Below are 22,442 nucleotides of genomic sequence, written 5' to 3' on the forward strand. Positions count from 1 at the left end.
GTATTGCATGTACAATCCAGAAATAGGCCTCACGTTTTACATAGGGCACCTGTTCATATTTAGTATTAAAAAGTGCCTAACCAATTAATCTTGTCATCACAGCCAAAACATGCAGGTGAATGATTGATGGAGACATGAAATTTTATACTGAAAGCATAATTTTAAGAAAAGTGAAAACATCTCTTAGATGTCTCAGAGAATGTAGGATTCTCCCTATTTTCAGTATATTGAGATTAATAAGGATTACTTACATACCCAAAACAGAGTTTTTTGATAGAATTTCAGGAATTCAGGTTTGTAAATGAGACTACGGTGTAATCAGAGACCCACTCTTAAAGGATCATAAAATCAACTAGACATAAATAGAGAAATCCTTGTAAAATTAAACTCACAAACTTTAAGAAAAACAAGTTTTTGAATGTATCACTCTAATAAGTTAAAAGTTTAATGCTAAAATCACACATAACAAAAATACTCTTTTCTGAGGGGAAATCTCCCCTTGAGGAACAAGAAAGAACCTGCCTGCCATAAAGGAGAGTCAGCCATAAAAATAAACGTGATGGGCCGGGTGCAGCGGCTCACGCCTGAAATCCCAGCACTTTGGGAGGGTGAGGCAGGAGGATGTCTTGGGCCTAGGAGTTCGAGACCAGCCTGGGCAACATAGTGAAACCCTGTCTCTACAAAAATATTTAAAAATTAGCCAAGCATGTTGGTGTGCGTCTGGGGTTGCAGCTACTCGGGAAGCTGAGGTGGGAGGATTCCTTGAGCCCAGGAGTTTGAGTCTGCGGCTGCAGTGAGCCATGATCACGCCACTGCACTCCAACCTGGGCGATAGGGCAAGACCTTGTCTAAAGAATAAATTAATATGTATGTAAACAAATGGATGGTTCTTAAATTCTAGCTACATGCTTTAATCTACCTAAGGCTCTCAGCCCACCTCTGGTTTTTTTGTTTTTCTTTTTGTTTTTTCTGTTTCCTGAGACAGAGTCTTGCCCTGTTGCCCAGGCCGGAATGCAGTGGCATGATCTTGGCTCACTGCAACCTCCACCTCCCGGGCACAAGCAATTCTCCTGCCTCAGACTCCCAAGTAGCTGGGATTACAGGCACACACCACCACGTCTGGCTAATTTTTGTATTTTTGGTGGAGGCGAGGTTTCACCATGTTGGCCAAGCTGGTCTCGAATTCTAGACCTCGTGATCTGCCCATCTTGGCCACTCAAAATGCTGGGATTACAGGTGCGAGCCACTGCACACGGCCCCACCTCTGGTTCTTTCTGCTAAAAAGGGAGAGACTATCAAGGTCCTAGAAATGTCAAAGGCTCTCTGGCACAGCAAACCAGGGGTCTCCCCACACCCCCTCCCCCCGATGGCTCACAAAGACCCATCCCTGCCCAACATGGTGACTCACGCCTGTAATTCCAGCACTTTGGGAGGCCGAGGCAGGTGGATCACCCAAGGTCAGGAGTTTGAGACCAGCCTGGTCAACATGGTGAAACCCCGTCTCTACTAAAGATACAAAAGTTAGCTGGGCATGGTGACGGGTGTCTATAATCCCAGCTACTCAGGAGGCTGAGGCATGAGAATCGCTTGAACCCAGGAGGCAGATGTTGCAGAGAGCCGAGATCACGCCACTGCACTTCAGCCTTGGGGACAGAGTAAGCCTCTGTCTCAAAAAAAAAAAAAAAAAAAGATCCATCCCTGCTCTCAGCATTTATTGGATGAATGCCCTCACGTGCCTAGCTCTCCCTAAGGGCTTGAGACCTCACATTGAACAAAATCAACAGAAATCCCTGCCCTGGGAGACCGTCTGTTGTACTGGGAGTCACAACAAAACTGCAGGTAGAAGAACTTAGTTCCGTGACTCAGTGTGACCCAACGTGTTTGTATCCACTAAACCGTTTCTTCATTTCCTTCTCCACAGTGTCCGGCCTGAGCACATGGCTGGGCCTTCCCGGGTGGGTTGGAGGAGGGTGTGGGCAGGTTCAAAGACGCTACCATTCCAAGCACGTGATGCAGCCTGCGCCAACCTCAGCACGCAACCCTGCTCAGACCCGTCTCAAAAACAGATTAAAAATAAGCAAGTGTATGTGATGGTTCTTAAGTTCTAGCTCAGTTCTTTCATCTAGGGTTAGGCCTCCCTGTCGCCAGGCAAGCTGAGGTCGCAAACACCCTGCCCCATGAGGCCATCTTCTTCCCCGTCTCTCCATCTGGGCAAACCCCACCGGCTCCATCAGATGGTGAATCCTGGGGAGATGGACCCCATTGGTCTCAGATTTTAGATTTTGTCTGCGTCTTCTGAAGAGAACCTGGCAGGCGTTTTATTTTATTTTTTTTTTGGAGGGGGGACACGGTCTCGCTCTTTCGCCCAGGCTGGAGTGCAGTGCTGCAATCTCAGCTCACTGCAAGCTCCCCGCCCGGGTTCATGCCATTCTCCTGCCTCAGCCTCCCAAGTAGCTGGGACTACACTGGGAGGCGTTTCAGAAATCACTGTGGATTAACCGAAAGGCCATTTCTGAGCCACATCGCCTAACCATGCTCAGCCCCAAGGAAAGGGCATTTAAAGCAAAGAGCCTTAATCACCAACCCTAGCCAGGGAAGGAGGAGTCGGGCACCCTGGCCACAAACTCTGACGTCAGAGAATTCCAAGTTCAAACACAGGGCAGTCACTGCTAAGGACGGTGAAAGAGCTACAGCTGCCGAAGCTTCACTCTGTGTGCTGTTTCGGGTCAGCTCCACACCCAGCCTTCAAGGACAGCGGCTTGGGTTTGCATTTTTGCCTTGCTTTTAATTAATTTCTTTTTTAGAGATGGGGTCTCACTATGTTGCCCAAGTTGGTCTCGAATTCCTGCGCTCAAGAGACCCTCTCGCCTCTGCCTTCCAAAGTGCTGGGATTGCAGTCATGAGCCACTGCACCCAGCCGTTTTTGCCTTTGTATGTTATGAATTTTGTGGCTGGTGCCGGGGCCTCCTGCCCAGCATCTGTCCCAACAGGACCATGACCCCAGTTAGGATCTCACCCTGCGGGGAGTTTGGAGGGGCTGGCAGCTCTCAGGTTAAACAATCCCGTTTTCCCAGCCAGAGACCGGCTGAGGAAGCCTCGTGCCATATGAGGAGAGGTCCCTCCAAGAGGGGTTTTGGTACCCTTGAGAGACAGCGCCACAGGAAACAGGTCTTCTCTTCCCCAGGACCCTGTCAGGAACATCCCACTACCACACTGTGAATCCACGAGCTGTGAGGGGCGAGACCACGGCTGACCCCGCAGACGCCGTCCCCGCCGACCCCCATCCATGGCTGACTCCACGCCACACCGTGGATGGGCCGAGACCAGACTCCCTTCCACGTCAGTCCCACCGGGGCCCCCTCCTGTCCAGCAGATGTCCTGGAATTTCAAAATCCAGAAGGCAGCAGTGAGCCTCTGAGGCAGATGCCTCGTGTCTGCGGGCGAGTGAGGTCGCGAGGTGGCAGAGTCTTCGAAGGCAGAGTTCGTTCTGGATCGTGCACTGGCAGCTGTGGCTCATGGAGGCCCAAGCATCCCGTGCCAGCTTCCTTACGCTGCAGCTTTGAGAGTTGCCTGTGATGCTCAGCCCAGCATCGACGGTCATGACCAGGCCCATTTCTCGAATTCCATTCCGTTCTGCTCAGTCACCTGCCACCATGCCACAATGGACACGGGGCAGAGGCGCATTCAGTGACGTGGCCTGGAGCCCACGAGTGAGGCACTCCAGGCCGGGGGTGTGAGCGATCCCCTAAGAAGGTCCAGAAACCAGAGACGGTCTCAGGGGCTACCAGTCACTTCCCTTACTCACAGGAACTGTCGTCCAGCGTTCTCAGCTCTGCCACTTGCTGTGTGACTTTGAGAAAATCACCAGACCTCTCTGAACCTTAGCCCCTCCACCTGTAAAATGGAAGCTTTACTTCCTCACAGGGCAAATCCACAAAAGTCGGCCTTTGCAGATGTGAACAAGCCGCATATTAAAATAGAAGACTCAGTCACAAACTGTGTCACCACCTGGAGGCAGCCGGGATTTGCTCCAGGCAAATGGGCAGGCAGGGGCCATACCCGAATGAAATGTGACCTGCCGTAGAGGCAATACCCACAGCTACAGGTGACCACTCAGTTGAAATGAAGGTTGCAGTCACGCCCCAGGAAGAAGCACTTCATGGATAGGAGCAAGACACAGCAGCAAAGTGCTTTGGCTCTTGAAGCCTTCGCTAAAACGTGCACACTCCCCAAGCAGCAGCCCACGCAAAGCAGCTGCAGCCTCGAAGGCAGCATGCAGGAAAGATGTGACAAGCCAGCCACCGCCCCTAGGACCTGCGCCCAGTGGATGTCCTTGAAGCAGTAGGGTTGCCAGGAACCGTAGAAGGAAAGCTGGCAGCACGGACACCTCTCCCTGCCATGGGGAATCCTAATCCCTTGCACTGGAACGACGGAGAACGACCTTGGCCAGATGCGCAGATCCTGTAGCTGTGGGCTGCCGGGGACAGAGTCGGGGGGATTAAGAATTCAAGGGAACAGCAAAATGCCAGGCGGGAATCCCCTCTGGCAAAGAGAAAGATGCTTCATTTCCAAAGAGATTAATCTCTCAAAGGCAGACATGGTTTTGTCTTTTAGGGTGCGTTTCCTTAGCAATTTTTTAGACAGATAAAATTCACATAACATAGAATTTACCACTGTAAAGTATTTAATAGTTTTTAGCCATGTTGTGTGACCATCACCACTATCTAATGCCAGGATATTCTCAGCACCCCCACATGGAAACCCCAAACCCATTAGCAGCCACCTCCCAGTCTCTGGCAACTGCTAGTCTATTTTCTGCCTCTATGGATTTGCCCATTCTGGACACTGCGGATAAATGGAGTCATATCACACATGGCCCTCTACGTCTGGCTCCTTTCACCACATGTCATGTCCTCAAGGTGTATCCATGCAGTAGTCCTCATCCGTAATCCATTCCTTTTCAGGCCGAGTCTCATCCCATCACGTGGGTACACCACCCGGTTTATTTATTACTCAGCTGATGGACATCTGACTGATTCCAGTTGGGGGCTATTGTAAATAATGCTGCCAGGAGCATGTATGTAAATGTTTTCACGCCTACCTACAATTTCATCTCTCCTGGGGACACACTCAGGAGTGGAACTGCTGGCTCATGTGCTAACTCTACATTTGACTTCACTCTACATTTGACTTCACTCTACATCTGACTTCAGTCTACATCTGACTTCACTCTACATCTGACTTCACTCTACATCTGACTTCACTCTACATTTGACTTCACTCTACATTTGACTTCACTCTATATTTGACTTCACTCTACATTTGACTTCAGTCTACATTTGACTTAACTCTACATTTGACTTCAGCCTACATTTGACTTAACTCTACATCTAATGTAGCTCTACGTTTTACTTCACTCTACATTTAACTTTTTTAGGACTTGCCAGACCATTTTCCTCAGTGGCAACCACATGTTAACCAACACCATGGGTATGACTCAGACAGTAATTCCCTTCCCACTGCTGTCATTTTGTCTTCAAGCCTTTATCTGCATGCTCAGTCAGGAGCTTCACACCATGGTCAGATGTATTCGTCCTCAGTCACCAGACCAGAGAAAGGTATCAAGTCTCAATTAATACACACACACACACACACACACACACACTCTTACACACTTCAGATCTTATTTTAGTAACTGTCATATGGGGAAAACCCTACTTGTAAATAAAGGTGTGTGCTCAAAGCTTTGTTCAATGGTGCATTCAACCAATACTGGGCACCTGCAGTGGCAGGGCCCACCACAGGCCCCGAGGATGCATCAGTGAACAACATAAAGCCTCCCCCATCGACCTCCCCAGAGCCATCAAAGAGACAGATACAGTAGTGACAGTTTAAGATAATTAGCAGTGCCCAAAAGTTCCTCCCAAGATGGAAAATTAATCTTCCAATCAGGCCATGTGGAGCCCCTGCCGATGACACACATTCATCTCCCTCAACCGTTCCTTCTCCACAGCAACCACGTGCCCTCCCCTGTATTCCAACTTGACAAAGCCTTGGAAATCTGAGGCACTGCAAAGAGAGAGGCCTCGGCTACGAGAAGCACCTCTGCTCTCACGGATACGTGAGATCCTGGATACACGAGATGCATCATGATCCCAGGGACAAGCACGTCTTTCCACGCCTTGGGGGAGCTGTGCCGCCTGTCGCTGCCTGCCCGGAGACTGCACCGAGCTGGCATGTGCCACAAAGGATGATCACCATGCTGTGTCCACTGCACTCCAATGCCACGATGGTCAGAGCTGCTGCTGCTGCCACTCACTTGGCCACAGACGGCGGTCACTGACGGCGGTCACCTGCACAGCAGGGGCTCATGAGTGAGGGTCCCTATGAGCTGGTTGTCTTTCAAGCCCAGACACCAATGACCTCGGCTTTAAGATAAATCCAGTGACTGTTCCCATTTTACAGATAAGAAAAGCAAGGCTGAGAAGTATAGGTCACAGGTTCACGGCCACAGAGTGGGTACAAAGCAGAGACTCGTCCACGCCCAGCACGCAGACTCCGAGGGTAATGGGGCTGGCTTTGAAATCCAGAAGGAGCACGTCGTCTCCTGCCGGGGGGCAGGGGCTGAATCTGTGGGAAGGAGGCAGGGACGAGGCACCTACTCCAGTTCCTCCAGTCGCCCTGACCCGAGGAACAAACCTGCCTCCTGGAACCTGCCCAGTGGCTTCTGTCAATGCCGAATTTCAGGGGCACAGCCATGAGCCCTCCAAATGGATTAGGGTTCCCTGTTCTACAGAACGCTGACCAATTGTTGTTATTTGTCCAAGTCCTGGTTTATCTTATTCTCTGATTCTTCACAGCTGTGTGGAGGAGGGGTGTGCCCATATGGCTCACAGGTACACAGTAGGTGCTTAATCACTGTGTGCCAAGTGAATGAATGGCTGCTTGACGATGAGGGCGCAAGTTGCACAAATAACTCCCTGCCTTTAAGGCATCTGCATGGGCCTGGTGGACACATCCTTCTGCCTGGTGGCAGCCCGGATCAGGACCTCACCCCAGAGGCCACTGGTTCCCCAGCCCCACCCCCTCTTAATTCCTCCCCTCGGGGCCCAGACAGGTCACGGAACCACATCTCAGAATGTGCACAGAAGCACAGTGGACACACAACCGGCCACTCACTGCAGCTCAGGTCCTTGTACCTTAAGAACAGCCTACCTGGTGGGTGGGCAGGTGACTGAACCCATTTCAGAGGTCCACAGACTGAGGTCAGAGAGGTGAGGGTACTACCAGTCCCTCAGCCAGACAAGGCAGAGCTAGGACCCGGGTCTTCCAACTCCATGCTCAGCATCATACCCACATCTCAGGCTACCCCTCCTCAGGAGCTGGCTGCCAGGTGGCTCTGCCCAGGTATCAAAAGGGGCCGATGTTGGCCAGAATGACCCACCGGGAAAGCAGCCAGCACACAGAGTCACCAAAGGTGACCTTTGGGAAGTCTCTGAGTCACAGGTCAGCCAGAGCACACCATGGACAATCCTCTTGTCCATGTGGGATTCCTGACCAAGTCCCACCCGAAGGGCACAGCAAGGCTGTCTCCATCCACCTGGCTGGCTCCACTGCCCACGGTGCCAAAGTCACCTGCCCTGGTTAAGTCAATGGGCACGCAAGGGGCAACAATGAGCATGGCACTGACCTAGGGCCAAAGCTGTGGGAAACTGCCTCAGAAGAAACAGAGCCAGATGCCACCAGGATAGTTGGCACTGGGGCTGGGTGACTTTGACCCCTTTTCTCTGTTTTCCAAATTTTCTGTGGGGCAGCAAAATAAGAAGTAAATTGAGATCTGGAAAACACTGTGTGTCCACAGGACTGCACACACAGGCATGCTCACGGAGCAGGTGCCCTGTGGGGTTCCAGTGATCTCAGGTTCCACCTGCAAGGGTGGGGTCAGCTTTTAGAAACAAGAGTCACACCAACGTAATGACCACCTGTGAGGAGGCGGCGCAGGGTCTAGGGAGATGTGCCCCAACTGTCTGCTGGAGATGGTGAGGAGGCAGCGAACCTTTGCGAAGACCTCAGTGCTCAGCATTTGCCAACAAGTCAATCTCCCACATGCCTAAGACGTAGGTGCTGTGATACCCCTAGTGACAGTTTAAGATAATTAGCAGTGCCCAAAAGTTCCTCCCAAGATGGAAAATTAATCTTCCAATCAGGCCATGTGGAGCCCCTGCCGATGACACACATTCATCTCCCTCAACCGTTCCTTCTCCACAGCAACCACGTGCCCTCCCCTGTATTCCAACTTGACAAAGCCTTGGAAATCTGAGGCACTGCAAAGAGAGAGGCCTCGGCTACGAGAAGCACCTCTGCTCTCACGGATACGTGAGATCCTGGATACACGAGATGCATCATGATCCCAGGGACAAGCACGTCTTTCCACGCCTTGGGGGAGCTGTGCCGCCTGTCGCTGCCTGCCCGGAGACTGCGCTGAGCTGGCATGTGCCACAAAGGATGATCACCATGCTGTGTCCACTGCACTCCAATGCCACGATGGTCAGAGCTGCTGCTGCTGCCACTCACTTGGCCACAGACGGCGGTCACTGACGGCGGTCACCTGCACAGCAGGGGCTCATGAGTGAGGGTCCCTATGAGCCGGTTGTCTTTCAAGCCCAGACACCAATGACCTCGGCTTTAAGATAAATCCAGTGACTGTTCCCATTTTACAGATAAGAAAAGCAAGGCTGAGAAGTATAGGTCACAGGTTCACGGCCACAGAGTGGGTACAAAGCAGAGACTCGTCCACGCCCAGCACGCAGACTCCGAGGGTAATGGGGCTGGCTTTGAAATCCAGAAGGAGCACGTCGTCTCCTGCCGGGGGGCAGGGGCTGAATCTGTGGGAAGGAGGCAGGGACGAGGCACCTACTCCAGTTCCTCCAGTCGCCCTGACCCGAGGAACAAACCTGCCTCCTGGAACCTGCCCAGTGGCTTCTGTCAATGCCGAATTTCAGGGGCACAGCCATGAGCCCTCCAAATGGATTAGGGTTCCCTGTTCTACAGAACGCTGACCAATTGTTGTTATTTGTCCAAGTCCTGGTTTATCTTATTCTCTGATTCTTCACAGCTGTGTGGAGGAGGGGTGTGCCCATATGGCTCACAGGTACACAGTAGGTGCTTAATCACTGTGTGCCAAGTGAATGAATGGCTGCTTGACGATGAGGGCGCAAGTTGCACAAATAACTCCCTGCCTTTAAGGCATCTGCATGGGCCTGGTGGACACATCCTTCTGCCTGGTGGCAGCCCGGATCAGGACCTCACCCCAGAGGCCACTGGTTCCCCAGCCCCACCCCCTCTTAATTCCTCCCCTCGGGGCCCAGACAGGTCACGGAACCACATCTCAGAATGTGCACAGAAGCACAGTGGACACACAACCGGCCACTCACTGCAGCTCAGGTCCTTGTACCTTAAGAACAGCCTACCTGGTGGGTGGGCAGGTGACTGAACCCATTTCAGAGGTCCACAGACTGAGGTCAGAGAGGTGAGGGTACTACCAGTCCCTCAGCCAGACAAGGCAGAGCTAGGACCCGGGTCTTCCAACTCCATGCTCAGCATCATACCCACATCTCAGGCTACCCCTCCTCAGGAGCTGGCTGCCAGGTGGCTCTGCCCAGGTATCAAAAGGGGCCGATGTTGGCCAGAATGACCCACCGGGAAAGCAGCCAGCACACAGAGTCACCAAAGGTGACCTTTGGGAAGTCTCTGAGTCACAGGTCAGCCAGAGCACACCATGGACAATCCTCTTGTCCATGTGGGATTCCTGACCAAGTCCCACCCGAAGGGCACAGCAAGGCTGTCTCCATCCACCTGGCTGGCTCCACTGCCCACGGTGCCAAAGTCACCTGCCCTGGTTAAGTCAATGGGCACGCAAGGGGCAACAATGAGCATGGCACTGACCTAGGGCCAAAGCTGTGGGAAACTGCCTCAGAAGAAACAGAGCCAGATGCCACCAGGATAGTTGGCACTGGGGCTGGGTGACTTTGACCCCTTTTCTCTGTTTTCCAAATTTTCTATGGGGCAGCAAAATAAGAAGTAAATTGAGATCTGGAAAACACTGTGTGTCCACAGGACTGCACACACAGGCATGCTCACGGAGCAGGTGCCCTGTGGGGTTCCAGTGATCTCAGGTTCCACCTGCAAGGGTGGGGTCAGCTTTTAGAAACAAGAGTCACACCAACGTAATGACCACCTGTGAGGAGGCGGCGCAGGGTCTAGGGAGATGTGCCCCAACTGTCTGCTGGAGATGGTGAGGAGGCAGCGAACCTTTGCGAAGACCTCAGTGCTCAGCATTTGCCAACAAGTCAATCTCCCACATGCCTAAGACGTAGGTGCTATGATACCCCCTATTTCAACAGCAAGAAAACAAAGAGATATAAAAAGTATCTAAATCAGAGAGCTAATAAATGGTCAAACCAAGATTTGATCCTGTGCAGCTTGCACCAGATGCCCAACATTTAAATACTACAGTGCAATAAAGGGTTAACTCAGCAGGCCTGGGTTGTCCAAACCCCACACATTCCAAAGAAAGACGGGATCCCCAGGAGAATTGCTTGAACCGGGGAGGCGGAGGTTGCAGTGAGCTGAGATCGTGCCACTGCACTCCAGGCGACAGACCAAGACTCCATCTCAAAAGGAAAAAAAGAAAGACGAGGTCTTTACCCAGCTCATGGGAGATCCCCTCTGAGCCCTGGGAATATCCTGTGCGGTAAGAGTGCCCGAGTTCACCTGGGGTCTTGAGCGGCATCACATGGCCTGTGCTGACAACACGCATTACAGTGGGGACCCCAGGACACATGGTAGCAGCGTGACCTCTGGGGGGCCTGGGGACTAAGGCCAGTCATACCTATGTGAAAAACCCCCAGGAAAAGCCTGGCTCTGAGGGTCTGGAGCATAGTGCAGAGGGCTGGACTCCTTGTGTGCTGTCAACATCTTCGCTGGGAACCGTCCACATGCCACCCCAGGAGAAGACAGGGGAAGCGGGCGCCTGGTCTCTCCTGGATTCTGCCCCACCTGCCTTTTGCCTTTGCTGATTCCACCCTTCGCTGTGATGAACCCTGCCTGTCACCAAAACAGCTTCACTAAGGATTCTGTGAGTCCTTCTCGCCAATCAGTGAACCTGGTAGTGGGGGCGACCTTGGGGAGCCCCGAACACAGCTGTCCTGTTCTGAGGAGAACTGAAGGCCAGGGGTGGGGAAACTGAGGTCTGGCTGGATTTTCAAGAACATAAGTTACTTTCATAAAAGTCAAAGATGTAAATCCAAAAAAAACCCCATAAACTCCACTGGAATGATCTGGAAGGGGTGTGCTCACATGGTAACCGCGGCACCAGGCTCCCAGCTCAGGGCGTGGGCAGAGGGCCCCTGCTGGGCTGATGATGCGGCTTGGCAGGAGCGTCCCCTGGGCAGGTAACAGGACCCGGCACACCTCCCAGCTGCGCTGCCTCTGTAAAGTGAGCCTGTGCCAGGAAGGGACCCCATGGACAAGTTCTCAGGTGACAGGCTCCGACGGGAAGAGGTACCACAGGGTACTGCTTGCTCACCTCCTCCCCCAGGGTGAAGACCGCAGCAAGGGACTCCTGAGGCAGGTACACTTCACCCCGAGACCCTGACGCCTGTTCCCTGCCAGCCACACCCTTGCACTTTAGGGGAAAATAGGGCTTCTGAGAACAGGGTCCCGCTGAGGTTTCAGTTGGGGCCACTGTCACCTTCCAAGACGGCCCCAGTCTAAGCCTGACCAGAGACACAGAAAACAAGACCAAGAATGCACTTCCCGCTACTACAAACTCATTCTCTTTCTCAGGACTGCTAAGTGATGAGGGCCACCCTGGAGCCACACAGAACAAGCCCCGGGAAGGAAGCAGGAGGCAGGGGCTCGGAGCACTCCACCTCCCCCAACGGCCCATCCACAGGATGCTGACCAGAGCCGGGCAGGGAAGGGACACCTCAGTAAACAGTTGATAATTTGTAATATAATAAAAATGTCAAGGCTGGGTGCAGTGGCTCAAGTCTACAACCCCAGCACTTTGCAAGGCCGAGGCAGGAGGGTCACTTGAGGGCAGGCGTTCAAGACCACCTGGGCAACATAGCAAGACGCAGCAACTACAAAAAATAAAAGTAAAAAAACTAGATGAGCATGGTGGCACGCACCTGTAGTCCTAGTTACTCAGAAGGCTGAGGTGGGAGGATCACTTGAGGCCAGGAGTTTGAAACCACCCTGGGCAACACAGCAAGATCCTGGTCTCTACAAAAAGTAAAAGTAAAAAAAAAGATTAGCTGGGCATGGTGGTGCATGCCTGTAGTCCCAGCTCCTCAAGAAGCTGAGGAGTGAGGATTGCTTGAGCCCAGGAGGTTGAGGGTGCGGTAAGCTATGACTGAACCACTTTACTCCAGCCTCGGTGACAGAGTGAGGCCCTGCTTCAAGAAAGAAAAAAAAGAAAGAAAAGAAAGAATCATGGAGGGAAAGGAAAAAAAAACCAAAACAGGAACATTTGGATTCAACACTATAAATTCTTTTTTTTTTTTTTTGAGACCAAGTCTTACTCTGTCAACCAGGCTGGGGTGCAGTGGCGGGATCTCAGCTCACCACAACCTCTGCCTCCTGGGTTCAAGTGATTCTCCTGCCTCAGCCTCCCCAGTAGCTGGGATCATAGGCTTCTACCACCATACCCAGCTAATTTTTGTATTTTTAGTAGAGAGGAGGTTTCACAATGTTGGCCAGGCTGGTCTTGAACTTCCGACGTCAGGTGATCCACCCGCCTTGGCCTCCCAAAGTGCTGGGATTACAGGTGTGAGCCACCACGCCTGGCCCATTTTAATATTTTATTTCCAGCAGTCTCAGGCCAAGCCTCCTACATTAGGTTTGTTTGCTTGTTTTGGTGAACTACATTCTCTCTGATTTTTCCCTTCTTCTTTCCAAGAAAAGGGGAAATTAGCAAGTTTCTAACCTATTTTCAGTGCTTTGCTAAGATGCAGGTAAAGTTTAACCAAGAAGCAAAAGCAAATCGACAGAGCAGGACAGCACGGACGCCAGGGCCAGCTGCCCCATGTGACCCCGTGTCTCTCCCTCAGCCAGGTCTTCCGGTCCTCATTTCCAGAATCTGAACAGCTCTAACTAGTCCTCAGCATGACACCGTCGCTGGAGGCTGACCCCGCACCAGGCGTCTCTGGAAGGTGGCACATTCGGGGTCACTCTCACCTCTCCAGGCTGGAGAGTGAAATGCCGAGAAAGGAATTCCTCTGCATTCCTGCCTGCTTCCGAGGCAGGCTTACCTAACTTTCAATGAATTCCACTGGAAAAAAAAAAAAAAAAAGAATGATTGGCATCCAAGGGGTACACTGGGTTTGGCAGTCTGAGGGCTCCCAAGAAAAGCTTTTAAGGGCCTTAAGACACCTAAAACACACACATGAAGAAATCTACAGCTGCCCTGAACATCCAACTGTTCCAGCATCCCTGTATTTAAACCCGGTGGGGGGTGGGGGGCAGGGGGGGACGGCACAGAAAGCCATGCAGTGGTGTTCCCAGGGGCCCCGGGAACTCGGTGTACTCGGTGTGGCAGGAGGGTGTCCTGGAGGGGCATGAGCTTGAAGTGGGCATCACTGGTTGAGTGGGATGTGCCAGGGCAGGGAGAAGCTGTCCTGGGAAGCAGGGCAGCCCGAGCAGAAGTGTCAGGGGAGATGGGGAAGTGCGGGGGAGAAGGGACACGCCCCAGAGCCCAGCATGCGCAGAGGACTCCAAGGATGGACTGAGTGAGGCTATAGAACAAGGGGAGAAAGAATTCCAACCCCATAAACCCTAGCCCGATGCTGTTTTCCAAATCTCGGATAGCTCCAGGGAATGTTACGTTGCCAGGACAGGGCTGTGCACCCAAGTGTCCCTCCCCACTCTCCCTTCCTGAGTCCTAGGCAGGTGCCGTGGACATTACAGGTGGGTATAAAACAGCCCTGCCTCAAGGGAGCTCCCAGGATAGAGTGGCTGGCATAGCAAAGGGGACCAATGGGCAGTCTCTGGGATACGAGATACTGGCTTGGAATCCTGATTCTAATTCCCTTAGGTGTGATCCTTGATGAGTTACTGAATCTCCAGCCTCAGTTTCCTTATCTGTCAAAGGCAGGTTGGAGGCTTAAGATAGTCTAAGAAGACCAGACTATTTATTGACAGAGAAGTGCTCAATAAATTGCATCTAAGGCACACACACACCCTCTGACTTAGAGCAGAGGTTACTAAACTCTGGGAGATCACAGGCCAGGAAATGGAAGAAAAAGAAATTTCATGATCCTGTTGGAATGCCTGACATTATATGTCTCCAGGAAAAGGCGTTTGCAGAAGTGAGATGCACCGTCAGCCACTGTTCCTCACCAGCGAGGACGCTCGGCCCCACTGTCAGGGGAAAGGTCAGAGCAGAATAAAGCCCAGTCCTCTGACTCAAAGCCACTGCGCTTCCAAAGCAGAATACCCTCTCAGGCCCTGGCTCTCCTCATGTCACCACAGATGGAGGGAGCTGGTCAGCAACTAGTCAGGCTGAATCAGGAAGCAGGAGGCTCTGCCAGCCCCATGTCCAGGCCAGGACAAATGTTGCTATGGATAAGGACTTGAGGAAAAGCACAGGGCCTTGCAAGGACTGCCACGATTGTTCTCATCAAGAAATCCGCTTCACAATTTGTAGTGAGCCACTCTCGAGGCAGGCCAATCAGGCACACCCTGCCACGCCATGCCTCAAGAAAACCCATGTGCAGCGATGACACAGGAGGGACCTTCGGGAGCTTCGGTTCACAGGAGCCCAGCCAAGTATGGTGTGGAGGGTGTCAGGCTTCCCTGTCCAGGGACACACCTGGGTGCTCACCCTTGCATAGGTTGTGCCTCCTCTCAGAATCAGAAACAGCCATGGCACCCTCCCACCAGCACACACGTGGTCATACACAGACCCAGCTCCTCAATCTTGACTCAGTGAACTTCTGAGAGAGCTGCAAAGCCAGGCAGCAGCCGTCCCTTGTGGCACAACACACAGCAGACAGGAACACTGCGTTGGTGTCAATGTGTGGGTGCTCCTGCAGGAGACCCTCCGTGCTGTGTGTGTCCCTGGACTACCAAACAGTGCATCTGCTCTGGAGGTGAAGGTCTTCATCTGGTCCCCTCAACAGAGCACCTGCCGTGAGCTGCCTAGAGAGATATACTGGGGGGTCTCTGCCAGACTAGATCCCAGGGGCCTGCCTGGCGCCCGGTGGGGGCTCGCTGGGAGAGCAGGACATGTCCATTCTTCATAAGAATCATCAGACGCCTGGCGCCCGGTGGGGACTCTCTGGGAGTGGCAATAAACCGCCGAGGATTCGACGCAGGACGTGGGTGTGTGCTGAGGCGTCCATTCTTCACAAGACTCAACAGACGCTCAAACAAGTCCGTGACCCCAGAATGTGAAGAACAGCAGCTTTCCATCATCTGCAAGGGAACTTCCAAAGGCAGCCTCAGTCCCAGGTGGTCTCCAGGGGCTGCAAAACCATCCCCAGTACTTAGTGGTGCATACTTGGTCTCAGCACCCGGTCTCAGCCCTTGCCACCTTATCCTCTTCATTGGAAATCCACAGGCTTATTTATTTATTTATTTATTTATTTATTTATTTATTGAGATGGAGTCTCACTCTGTCGCCCAGGCTGGAGTGCAGTGGCGCGATCTCGGCTCACTGTGAGCTCCGCCTCCCAGGTTCACGCCATTCTCCTGCCTCAGCCTCCTGAGTAGCTGGGACCACAGGTGCCGCCACCACGCCCAGCTAATGTTTTTATATTTTTAGTAGAGACGGGCTTTCACCGTGTTAGCCAGGATGGTCTCCATCTCTTGACCTCGTGATCCGCCTGCCTTGGCCTCCCACAGTGCTGGGATTACAGGCGTGAGCCACAGCGCCTGGCCCAGGTATATATTTATATTCATGTAACGTGCTTTTGTTTCTGTTCACACTCATCTCACTTCTTCCCTACCGGCAGACTGTTCTGTAAGTGTCAGGAAATCCTCTGCAGCTGGAGACCAGCTCACTCCATCCACCCACTTCCCTCTACTTGGCCTGGGGCTCAGTGGATGCCAAGAGACTCAGGCTACTGCTGAAGGAACTGGGGACACAGCACAATCCATCTTAAACACACACACACACACACACACTCCACACCTGGACAGCACTTTCCCTGCTCCAAGAATGAGCCCGGCAGCCCCAGGGCTGAAGAGAAAAACGTCTTGGGGGGCAATGAAGACACCGTGATGCGGTGCCAGCACTTTCCTCATCCTCACGGACTTGGGGAAACATGACAGTGTCCGAGACAGACGCCGGAGGAGAGGGCAGCGGGGTATTCCAGCTCGGTCCATCTGTACTGCTGACAGGATCCTGCCATTTGACTCCTTGGGGTCCTGCTTCGGGGGGTTCCCCAAGGCTGCTGCAGCCCTAATTGTTCCCCTTACCAAGTTCACGATGACAGCTCCCTGAGACACCCACAGGCGTGGTGGCAGGCGCCTACAATCCCAGCTACTTGGGAGGCTGAGGCAGGAGAAATGCTTGAGACCAGGAAGCGGAGGCTGCAGTGAGCCGAGATCGCTCCACTACACTCCAGCCTGGGCAACAGAGCGAGACTCTGTCTCAGAAAAAGAAAAAAAAAATGAAGATGGTAACTTCTGTATTATGTGTATCTTGCTAAGACTTTTAAAATAAAAACAAAATTTCATTTATAAAAATAAGCAATGAGCAGGATTGGACCCTTGCACCACAGTCTGCCAGTTTCTGGTTGGGCACAAGGCAGTGGGCGCCCAGCAGCAGACGGTGGCCAGAGCACAGTTGCAGAGAACAGGGTCCTCGCCCCAATCCTGCCCTGGCAAATGCCGCTTAATACCCAGTTTCCCCACCCAGGAGGGTCCCCTGGAGCATATCCTCTCGGGTCACGTCATTAATCATTGGGGGTCTGATTACACCAACAAGTGGAAAATACAATTTGAGACAATAGCAAAGAACACCTCAGGAAAAGTCAAATCTTCAAATTCATCTAATCTAGCCTCTTCAACAGTCAATGAGAATTGCAACATTGTCAGTTAATTCCATTACTGCTAAGTGGAACCCTTCTGCCACTAATTACACGATATCCTGGCTGCTCACTCAATTACCCCTCCAGGGTAATTTTCCGGTTTTTTTTCTGAGCAGCAAGGGGAGGTGATCAGTAGACAAGGCTAGAAACCCAGGATGTACGCAGGTGGTTAGGTGCTGGGAGTCTCCACTGTAAAATGACACTGCAGCCACAGCATGGGGGCGTGAGGTGGCCACACAACAATGTTCGTGATGAATGGGGGTCTGAGGACATCGGGAGAGCCATTGAGGAGCAGGGTCCCTTGGTGGCGCCTGTTAGGGTGGAACTGGGACACCTGAGGAAGCAGGAGAAGCTGCTGGAGAGAGAAGCACCCAGGTGAGCGTGGCCAAGTCAGTGATTCTGCCTCACCCTTCCCTGCACCAGGACCAGGATCACCTGGGCCTCCCAGAGCACTGACATCCCCAAAAGGAAAACCCCACCTACCCCACCCCACCCCATCACCCTGCCTCCAGCCAAGGGGACTGATCTTCCCAGAAAGCAGCACGGCTCCCCTGTCCCGAGGTCACCAACTGTGTGGGCTGAAAGTACCCTGGCCAGAAAAACAGAACGAAAACAAATTCACTCCTGGCCTTCATGAGTTGCCCAGGCCAGCTTTTCATTCTCTCCTTCCCTTTAATCACAGTCGCCAGGGTTGCAGGGCTGCTGCTCTGAAAGCAAGCGCTCCCCAACACTTGAGAGCCAACGGCAGCTCCCGAGAGACAGGCTCCCAGTGAGAAGCAAAAGCTCAACCCAACCGCCCAAGTGTTCCTTTCTCACGAAGCTCCTGGAGGAGCTAAGAAGGGAGTTGCAGGGAGACAGGTCCCAGCTGCGAACCGAGGCCCAGCTGGCCGGACGCAGGCACCTTCTAAAGGCAGAAGTGCATGCACACCATGGGTTTTAGCTCTGCCCCAGCCCCGGGAGAGAGAATGAATAAATGGCAAGTTCCAAGTCCAAGCTCCGAGGAAGCCAAAGGCAGCTGACTGCTGACAGCATCTTAGTGGCTCAACCCCGGGCCTGCAGGGACACATGCTCCTTCCCAGGTGGACAGGCACTAACGTCCTTCCCTCTCTGCTCCTGCCCTAGGATAAAGGGGTGGACTGCCTTCTCCAGCAGGGTCACACATTCTCAAATGCATCCTTGTGACGGCTTTCGATCAGGAACCAAGTACCGAGCCAGTGCTTCTTCACAAGGGACAAGTATGCAGCACCGGCCAGAGACAAAGGGGACTGTGGAGGATGCAGACCCAGCCCTCGACCAAGACAGCCAGGGAAGGCAGAAGCACCCTCCACCCGGGAGGACACCTGTCCACATCTGGGAGCGAATGACAGTAGAGGCTGAGAGGGAACTCAGAGACTTGGAGGTACACGCGGGTGCAGAGAAGGGCCTGAACACGGGGAGAGCGGGACTCTGACTGGATTTCAGACAGGATTGGTGAGCTGTGGAGCTGGAGACAGGAAAATCAGGCAGGTGAGGCCGCCCAACTGCGATGGTGACCAGGACCAGGGTAGTCCTGCATGGGGCTGTGACTCCGACATTCTGCTCCTGCCTGCCGTGTTTAGGACCCCAGCATGTGCATTCTCGTGGGGGTGGTGGAAGGTGAAGCAGAGATACACAATCGGCACCTAAACAGCCTTCTATGTGCACGGCTTCTGTTACGCTGCACTCAACCAACCACGCACACATTGGAAATACTGTTTAGTTGCATCTGTACCGAACACGTACGGACTTTTTTTCTCATCATTGTTCCCTAAAAAACACAGTATAGCAACCATTTACATATCATTTACATCATTTAGGTATCATACATGATCTGGAGATGTTTTAAAGTGTATGAGAGAAAGTGCTTCGGTTATATGCAAATACTGCACCGTATGAAATCAGGGACTTGAGCATCCATGGACTTTGGTATTCACGGGAGATCCGGGAACCAATCCCCTTTGGGTGCCGAGGGATGACTGTACGGCACTTCCACGGTATTAAGATCTCATGGAGTACACAACTAGGAAAGCATCTCTGACACAGCTTCTTGGGCAGGCCCATGCAGCTCAGAGGCCCTTCCCTGCATGTGGGTACCACCAGGCACACCCCCCGTCCACATGAAAATGACGGAGAGGAGCTGGAAGTGCCTGCACCACTCATCTGTCTGCAGCCACATCGACTGGGTCTGGCATGGGCACACTGGTGAGGACAGCTCAGAAGGACTGAGAAATTGCCCATGGGGCTCTGGACCATACAGATTTGTCTTTACGGCCCCTGGTATACAAGGCCATGCCAGGAGGCAGGGTCCTATACCAGCAGGAGCCCAGTGTGCGGTCAGCCAAGCTGGATTCAGCCACTCGATACCCACATGACCATGACCAAGTATCTAACTGCTGAGAGCCTGTGTCCTCACTGAAAATGGTGGTAATGCCACTTTCTGCATGGAGTTGGTGGTAGTCAGGGTCATCGTTGATAAGATATTCAGCAGACGGGGCCTTTAGGCACATTACAGGTGAGGTGATACCAGCAAGGCACAGAGGAGGCACTCAAGAAAAGGGCCATTAAGCACCAGACCACGCTCTGGCCTCTGCAGAGCACACAGGCCTGGGCTTCAGTGCACCCTTCCCTGCATGTGGGCACCACCAGGCACACCCCCGTTCATGTGAAAATGATGGAGAAGAGCTGGAAGCGCCTGCACCACTCATCTGTCTGCAGCCACCTTGACTGGGTCTGGCATGGGCACACTGGTGAGGACAGCTCAGAGCAGAGTTCAGAAGCCAGAGGCACAGTCCCCTTCACACCCCACAAGGTCACACAAGAGGGCCACCAAGGACAATGCCATCCACCCTCTTCCCACCCAAACACAAGCACAGGGCACACAGGTCCTGACAACAAGAAACTGAAAGTCCCCTGGCCACAGTGCAAAGGCGGGGAGGTGGACCAAACCAGACAGTGGCCACTGGCTTGCAGGTAACAAGCACAGGGGAAAATGTTATAACTCACCAGAGGTGTTGGCAGACTGAGCCCCACAGATGGCCTCTTAGAGCAGGAACTGTCTGTGTTCTAGGGGGCCAAAGCAGGGTGCCTGGAGAGATTACCAGACCTGTGGAGAGACAAAGAGACCAGGGCATGGTCAGACAGAGACTGTGGAGAGGCACGTGTTAAAACCTCATGTAGATTCTGATATTTCTGAGCTAAAAACCAGGAATCGAACTTCTGCTTCCGGGCAGATGGAGTAGACACATTTTTCCCTATTCCTCACACAAAGCACAACTAATACTCAGGATGGTGTATATAAAACAAACATAACGCTCCTCAAGGTGGAGAGAAGGCAGACCAGCCAGGGACATGGTGTGAGCTCTCTGGGTTTTCTTCTTGCCTCATACATCCCAGACATGGTGCTGAATAAGCCAACAACCCAGAAAAGTCAACAGGAGCAGGAACCATACCACAACAAAAGCGTGTTCTCTTTAGTCGAAAGACTGGGAAAGTGGCAGCTAACAGGGCAATACATTTAGACAACAGGTCTACTCCAGCCAGACACTGCAGAAAAATCTGTGACCTCAGCCCCACCCACAGCAGCAAAGGCTGAGCAGGGAGTCTAGATTTCTACCCTGTGTGGCTATAATGAGGCACCAAATCCCTGCCAGGGTGGCATCAAATAGACCAAAGGAAGGAGCTGGCACATTCATCCCCACCAGGCAGTAACAAATCCTCCTTTCACTCTGGCATTAGTACAGGCAGCATGGGGAGCCTGGATTTCTATAGCACCTGTCAGTAATGAGGTGACGCCCCTTTCCACCTTCCCTTGTGGAAGTGGCGTCAGGAAAAGTTAGCTTACAAAAAAGGGTTTAAGACTCAAAGTCTCATAACATAATACAAAAATGTCCAAGTTTCAATAGAAAATCACCCATCAAACCAAGGTTCAGGAAGATTTCAAACTGAAAAAATAAGATCAATTGATGCCAACACAGAGGTGACAGAGATGTCAGAATGGTCTGGCAAAGAGTTGAAAGCAACCATGATAAATGCTTCCACGAACAATTATGAACATGCTAGAAACAGAAGAAATAACAGAAAGCCTCACCAAGGAAGCAGAACATCTCACCAAAGATATAAAAAAGAATCAAGTGAAAATGATAGAACTGGCCAGGCGCGGTGACTCATGCCTGTAATCCCAGCACTTTGGGAGGCAGAGGTGTGTGGATCACTCAAGGTCAGAAGTTCGAGACCAGCCTGGCCAACATGCCTAAACCCCATCTCTACTAAAAATACAAAAATTAGCTGGGTGTGGTGGTGGACACCTGTAATCCCAGCTACTCAGGAGGCTGAGGCAGGAGAATCACCTGGACCCAGGAGGCAGAGGTTGCAGTGAGCCAAGATCATGCCACTGCACTCCAGACCATGGGCAACAAGAGTCAAAATCCATCTTACAAAAAAAAAAAAAAAAGCAAAAGAAAGGAAAATGATAGAACTAAAGAATACAATAACTGAAACAAAAGACTCAGTGGATGGACTCAACAGCAGAATGGAGGGGACAGAGACAATAATCAGTGAACTGGAAGACAGAACAATAGACATTACCCCCAACTGAACAATAGAGTGAAACAGACTGAAAATAAATAAACAGAGTCTCAGGGAGTTACGGAGCAATAATAAAATACCTAACTTTAAATGCTTGAAATGTCAGAAGGAGAGATAAGAGAGGGAGGGTCTAAAAAAAGTATTTAAAATATCCCAAATTTGATGAGAGATATAAACCTACAGATTCCAGAAGCTGAATGAATCCCAAATAGGATAAACCCAAGAAAATTCACACCAATATACATGAGAATTAAACTTCTGAAAACTAATAATGAAGAAAAAATATTGAAAACAGGCAGAGAAAAGCAATACTTACATTTCTCATCAGAAACTGTGGAGACCAAAAGAAAGTGGCACAGTAATTTTCAAGTGATGAAAGAAAAGAACTCTCAATTCATAATTCTATACCAACAAAAATATCCTGTAAGAATGAAGGGAAAATTAAGATAGTCTCAGATGAAAGGAAACTAAGGAAATTTGCCACTGGCAGACCTAATCTAAAAGAATAGCTAAAAGGAAACCTTTCTAAATAAAATAATAATAATAAAAGACAGAGTTTTGGAACATTAGGAAGGAAAAAGGAGTATGGTAAGCAAAAGTTTGGTAAATATAATAGGCTTTCCTTCTTGAGTTTTATAGATTATATTTGATGGTTGAAACAAAAATTACAACACAATCTGATATGGTTCTAAATGTATAGAGCAAATATTTAACATTTATAAATGGAGAAGGGTAAAGAGA

General features: G+C 51.5%; 1 protein-coding gene across 1 annotated transcript in view; it reads right to left on the bottom strand.

Annotated features, from left to right (window-relative positions):
- Positions 1-22,125, bottom strand: part of SHANK2 (SH3 and multiple ankyrin repeat domains 2) — a 669,522-nt gene extending 647,397 nt beyond the window's left edge. Inside the window, exons 1-2 of the mRNA XM_011987076.1 lie at positions 22,018-22,125; positions 20,121-20,220 (exon numbers count right to left, since the gene is read on the bottom strand). The gene's annotated coding sequence lies outside the window, so the exon portion shown is untranslated. The remainder of the gene's footprint in view (positions 1-20,120; positions 20,221-22,017) is intronic.
- Positions 22,126-22,442: the final 317 nt, after the last annotated feature.

This window comes from Mandrillus leucophaeus, unplaced genomic scaffold, assembly GCF_000951045.1.
Source record: "Mandrillus leucophaeus isolate KB7577 unplaced genomic scaffold, Mleu.le_1.0 Scaffold30, whole genome shotgun sequence".
Taxonomy (NCBI): domain Eukaryota; kingdom Metazoa; phylum Chordata; class Mammalia; order Primates; family Cercopithecidae; genus Mandrillus; species Mandrillus leucophaeus.